The following is a 7073-nucleotide window of genomic DNA, read 5'->3' as shown; positions in this document are numbered from 1 at the left end:
TCCGTTTTGCTGGGCTCCTTTCAGTCTCTGGTTTCACTACAATGTTTTAGAAATTCATGTCATCCTGCATGAAGGTGTTCTCTTTCAACTCTTTCACCTAATAGATTCTGTAAATTAGTTTCCAACCATTTTTGCGCTCCTTATTTCTGGTGAAGATTCGGATTCAAATGCTGACAGTCACTGTCAGTTAGTATCCTATTCATTTACATAACCAAAATGCATACGGACAAAAATGCATAACTCAAAGAGATTATTGGCACAAGAAAGAAATATATTTTTGGATACATACTTTCAGCACCACTTCCCACCTTGTGTCATTGATTCACATCTCCTAACCGGGGAGGAATAAATGCGATTTGTTGGAGTTCATTCTAGTTGGAGGTTACAGGTACTGAATGGCAGAGAACCAGATTTGGTCCTACTCACACATGCCCTTGGGTGTTTTTCTGCCTGATGCTGATGGACAAGAACACGCAGGGTTAAAGGCCTGTCATATAAATCAGGTACAATCACTTTAGAGGTGAAAACATGCATGATGCTGCTGACAGGGAGAAATAGAGGGGGAAATGAAAAAGAGACTAAGAGGAAGGAAAGAGGAGCAAGACAGGCTTGCAGAAGTTATCTGGAGTGTATAGTATGACCTACATGTCTGAATGTATTTTCAGATGAAATGATATTTCCAAATGACCTCGTCTCAGTGAGTCATTCGCTGATTAGACATGCATGTAGCCTCCAAGACAGCATAAAACAGTGCAGTTACACTGATGCACTTTTAATAGATATCAACAGGAGAATATGTATAATGTCATGTCTTACATGTAGTTGCGTTATCAGAACAAGGATCATTTCAGAATTGTCACAAAAATGCACAAAGTAATTAATTTGAAATGCTCAAATAAAATATTGATTTTAGGGAAAAACAACTTGTATAGTAAACTCGAAATATAAAACACAAACACTGACTCAAAAATTGCAATCCAGTTTTTGTGTCCTTACTACCTTGGTACTGAGGTAGCATAACCTGTGCACAGTTCAGTGTCCAGCCACGCAGAAGCAATATCTCTCATCATTCTGCAGTCACCTGTATACTTAAGGTTCATTTACAATTTCACATCTGGTATCCATCCAGCCATTCTGGACTTCGTGTTCTGTTTATGTACTTTCTTTCTTTTCTCTGCCCAAAGCTTTTAAGAGTCTTCTAATCATACATAATTAATTGAGGTTTTCACTTAAATGCACTGCATTTCTCACTCTCATTATTAGTTAAGAGGCTGCTCTTTAGGACTTAAAAATACCTGGCATTCTCTCAATCAGATTGTTCATGAAGCTTGCTGTTAAAACAAATGAAGACATATCGGGTATATGAGTGATAGAGTGAGTAAAAAAAAAGCCTTTGCATACTGTCATGCGCTGTAAATGTACAAGCTCTTTGACTGATCGTCTGTCAAGTCTGCATTTGGTGGTCCCTCCTGATGGAAACTTCAAACTTTGTGAAACTGGTTCTTGTCTCCCACTCTGCTTTCTCTCTGTGAGTTTACATTACTTGTCTCCATTAAGGGACTCTCCCTCCCTCACTCATTTCTCTCAAAACACTTCATTTTCTGAAAATGTCTGTTCTTTTTTTTGCATCAGGAGACCATGCAGTTTGACCACATCTGAAGGCAATGGTGCCGCAGAAAAATGACTTCCTCCATGACAGGCTTGGAGGCCACTGAGCTGCATTTCACAATGTTACTTTGTAAATATATGAGGGCAAGTGAATACCTACCAATCAAGCTGCAGCAGGGAAGATGCATGCCATGTACTGTAGGGCTTTTGATTTACCTGATGTGGCCTCTTTTTAGTAGAATGATCCTTTTTAATCCTTTTTTATGTTTAGTATATGTTACGGCTCGCTCTTTTTAATACAAAGGAATCCAATTAATCTGTGTTGTGAAGTTTTAATTGTTTGCTTCAAAGTCAAATAAAGCCTACAAAACATAAAGCGCAAACAGCATGGAAATGAAAACATAAAGCATGCAGTAACAGCATGAGTGCAGCATGTTCTCATCCAGCGTATAGCTTACAACTCTGGCCAACTGTAAGTTCAAATGGAAGAGGCAGAAATGAATAATACATAGCGACTACATTTATGCAGTCAGGGTGTTCATTTTTAGCAAAATCAAAGGCAAGGTGCACAGATAAAACTGCAGCAATTGAGAGTAATACTGTAAAATATCTGAAGAAACATGTGCTACATTATGAAAAACAAACAAGCAAGCAAAGTAATAGCACGGTTTTGCACCAAAGAATAAAGCTGCACAAACAGAGCCTTATTTATATTAACAAGGTTGCTTGTGTTTGTATCATGAAAATACATGTCTGATACTGTATCATCGTAAGTTGCTAGAAAAGTGTTGACATTCTTTCTTTTGTTTCCAGTATTTTCTGTCAAAAGGAGATTTGTCAGTGTTGAGAAAGTAGATATGGGCCAGTAATGAAAGCCGCAGTCCATGATTACAATACAAACAAAGCAAAGCAGAAATACACAAATCAAAAGCAAAACATAATACATACATTTTTACCCATATTGAATTATGCTGTGTTATTGGTCACTGTGTTAATGTAAAACATTCTGATAGCAAAATTTAAAAAGAGACCTTTGTGATGAGTCTGTAGACGTTACACACAACTGTAATGTTGATGGAAAAAAAAAACAGGTGAGACTTTTATGAGTCATTTTGAAACCATTTTGATAACACCATACAAATCCAGCAAGATTGCTTAGCAGATTTAAATATGAATCATATCACAATAGTGGTTAGACTTTGCTGAACTTAGTAATGTTTCTGTAAGCTACATACGGGTAAAAGAAATAAGCAACCATAAAAATCAGAAAAATATAGACCAATGGTGGTTAGTGTGTAGTACTCCATGCTAAAGACGTGCTAAGACGTGCAGTGCAATGCGCATTGCTAGCATGCTTGGGTGGTAGTCAGCCATGTTAGTACAGAAACGCAGCCCAGTTATGCTAGTAACGTATTGCATGTCTTTTAACCAAAACAATGGAGAATTGACATTTTTGCTGCAATAATTGCCAAATGTTAATAATTAAAGAATCATCATATTTTGATTGCAATTTGACTTTAAGGGATACACATGAAATTTCATGGTAATCAGTCCAACGGTCTTGTTACTCTGTAATGACACTCAAAACCACAAATGTCATTGTGGCATAAGACGAAAAGTCAGAGCAAAAGGTATTAAAAGTCATCGCCTGCAAGACCAAGCATGCGTATAAATGTCAAAGCAAACCACTGAATAGTTGTGAAGATATTTTAGTCAAGACCACCAGCCGTGTGATACAATAATAATGCCATGCAAAGAGGGATGCCATGTTAAAAGGGATATTTATTTGTGTTTATCTATGATTTAGTAGACATAAAAAAGTACCAAAGGATGATGGTTATATTAGGTCTCTGACTAACAAACCTTCATTACAAATCACCATTTCACTGAAAACACAACCTGGTGAGGTTTGACTGAAAGCATGTGAAAGAACAAGACAGCACTTGGGTCTCTGTGGTTTAAGTCCTCCACCATAGCCAACAGGCCTTGATTGCAGCTACATCCTTTGAGAATCATGCAACCTTTATGGGATGGTTTCAAAGATGACTCACAAACAAGCTAATTTTAGAGAGCTTTGTGCTTTAGATTGACCTTGCAGTATATAATTATAAAACATGAAACAAAGTGACACAGATAGAGAAAGAGGCACTCTCAGCTGGTGCACACAATACTTGCATGTTCAGTCTCCGTGGTAAAAGAAAGGAAGAGAAAATCAGCCCTTGAATATAGAAATGTGGTTTTAATACTCAGATTTGCTTGATGTGATTTAAAAACAGCCACAGTTCTTTAGTTTTCAGGGGTTCTACACCATTTTTTGTACAAAGCTTATGCAAAATTTGAAATTCTTTGATTTTGGTAGATGTGTGTGGGCAGTAGTGACAGTAAATTTAAGAGAGATGTGTACTGCCCGGTTGCACATGGCAAGCAGAAGGGAACTGAAATGAAACAGCAATATGGAAACTGAAGTGAACACTTTGAATAATTCAAATTTACTAATGTCATTAACTAACAACCTCTGTTTAACAAGTTGCTCTGGTTCTGTATATATATTTCTGAACTTTATCTTGTCTTTGTTGGGATTTTTGATCCGTTTGCCAAATTTATTAGCAGTACATCATCCCAGATCACAAGACAGCACTTTACCAAATCTAAAGACTAAACTCAGGTGCAGGACATGGAATAAAATGTGCGCTTGAACTGAGTCAAATAATTCAAATAAAGATTTAAAAGAGATGTTTTAAAGTGATGGTATTATTTTTGTTGTATTGACTCTGCTCTGTAAAATAACATTTTAAGGCTAACAGTCCAAAATGTGAAATGAACTTTGGATTCAAACTATCATTACATTGTTGTATTATACCGGGCTGACCTTTATTAAAGTGCCAATTAATGTGACATTGTCTGTGGGCTGCAATAACTCCTCTGTTCTAGAAACAAAGAAGAAGGAAGACAGGAATTATTGGATTGCTAATAATATTTTCAAATTATATCTAGAGCTATATGAGCTTAAGTTAAGTCGCTATAGTTACATTAAAACCCAATCTTCTCTGACACTCCATTTCCAGCCCAGCGGACATGAGAAAAAAAGCATTACAATACTGGCGGAAAACAAAATACCAAATTGAACCACAGCTAGTTCCTCTACTGTGTGCCTGACCTTTAGAGCAAAATGAGACAAGTTAGTGTCACGGGAAAAAAGACTGCTGATTAACACGGCTATTCCCCTGTTCCTGACGTCACTACAAATCAGCATTACCTGGCCACTGGTATTTGTGGTCGAAGCGTAAATCGGGCGTCAGGAACAACCAGATTCAGAAAGACAGCAGGAGGGAGAGTGGTTGCCTTTCATATTTGTGGGAGTCTTTTTTACTTGAAATTAAAATCTGGGGCACAGTAAAGAGCACGCTCTTTAAGTTCAGTGATAAAATCTTTGTGAAGTGTGTGTGAACTTATTGTGTTTTGTTTTTTTCTTCTCCTGCTTGCTGGCAATTGACATGTGCAGACCACAATGAAAAGCGTTCCTTCTTAAGATGTTGGCCATAAAGTAACAACACATTTTTGTGTTTGTTTTTTTAACTAAGTTATCTCTTATTAGCCAGTAGTACAAGTATATGAATGAGAACTGTCAGTATATTGCCAGTTAGTTTTAATTTTATGTCTGGACAAACCCCTAGAAAGACCTGATCATAATGAACATTGCAATTGTCCTAGAATGGTCTCTAGAACCTCCAATATAATGTGATCTCTGGTCACGACTGCTGACAATACTGATCAGATAAATTGAGCTTCATAAAGTTGCAGCCCATTAAAAAAATACAAATGATAGAGAACATATTCCTGTTCAAAAAAAAATCCATAGATTCTGCGTTTGAAGTTTGAAGTGCACACTTTGTGGTTCACAGAAGCTGTGCATTTCTGAATTCTTTGCCATCTGTGTAAATGTGATACCTCTCCTTAGTACAATGAACTGGAAATGGAAGCTGTGTTTCATATAATCCCCAAATCCATCCAACTCTCACATCCTATCATGCAAATTTGGTGCAGTTTGAAGAGAATCCGGTCTCCCAACCATATGCCTGAGCCGCGTAAAAGATACAACAATTTATTATGCATGCATTGCACCAGGCTTATGGTAATAAGGTATTAAATTAGTGCTGGACATTATTGCTCTTCTACATCACTTGTGCTCAAAAGACTTTCATATAAGTCATAAAATACAGAGAAAGGAGGAGATTGAAAATCAGATTTCTGTACAATCAATACTTGGTTTGAATATGATTTGATCATCTAGATAAAATTTGCTGAAGGCTCCCAATTAGATAGTTGTCCACATATGCCAGTGTTTATTTTTTTTACGCAGTGATTTAGAAAAAACAAACCCATAAATTTGCAGAAATGAGTCAGGAATGTAAGGAGTACTATATGATTTTTCCATTCAGAGAATAAACTGTACGTGCACTAAACATATTTCATGCTTCTATAACATTAACTGAAGAAAGGCAAGACCAAATGACAGATAGTTGACCTGTTCAGGGTGTTCCCCTGCCCAAAGTCAGCTGGGATGGGCTCCAGCTTGCATTAGCTGCAACAACCTCATACAGTACTACAACGGAAATAAATAACGGAAACACATAAGGCCGCTCCCTCGCTAATGATGATTGAACAGAATATTAACTTCATTATGTTAAGCATCAGTAAAAACGAACAGATGCATATTAAAACACACAAAAATCTTTGCCTTGAATAGTAATTAATGCCTGGATGTGTACTGATATAAAAAGTACAGTATAACGTAATAAAATATGAACAGAAAACCACCTTCACGACAGCTTCATGATGTCTGAAGAATGCTCACCCTCTTACTCTGAAACTGTGCTGATATGCTAATAATTGTGTTTTTCACTTTATCTGAAAATTTGAGTGAACTTTAAACAGCATTATTAACTTCATCTTTGAATGAGCTTGATGGGGCAAATTGCTTCACACTTAAAATTAGGAGATGTCAGTTCTTTCTGCGCTCTTGTGGAAGGGAAGCTTCAAGGTATAGATTTACTGTAACTTGCAAAACCTTTGCAGATGCAATATGTTTAAACATATAGCATTGCACACACAGGTTTTCCGTTACATACTGTAAATCTGCAAGCCAAATATCATCAAAACCTGTCAGTGTGGGAAAATATTTCCTCTGCCATATAGTAGAAAAGTGGCAAAAAAAAACAAACCTGTTGATATATTTGGGTTTAAGCCACCAAACATCCACAATACTGAAACTGTTATACCGTGTTTACTGAAGTGTGATTTTTCTAAGTTTCACAATTCGCCTCTAACTCTCAGTTTTTCATTGGGCTTGCTTATTGGGGTGTTTCCCCTGGAACAGAGCAACAAGCTCGTAACTCTTAAATCAGAGAGAGAGAAAGAATTGGGGTGGGGGGGTTTAGAAAGAAAAACATACACGAGATTAAAAA

Source organism: Haplochromis burtoni, unplaced genomic scaffold, assembly GCF_018398535.1.
Source record: "Haplochromis burtoni strain Fernald_Lab_line unplaced genomic scaffold, NCSU_Asbu1 Contig_125, whole genome shotgun sequence".
Taxonomy (NCBI): Eukaryota; Metazoa; Chordata; class Actinopteri; order Cichliformes; family Cichlidae; genus Haplochromis; species Haplochromis burtoni.
The sequence above is the reverse complement of the archived record's forward strand: the minus strand, read 5'-3'. Positions refer to the sequence as shown.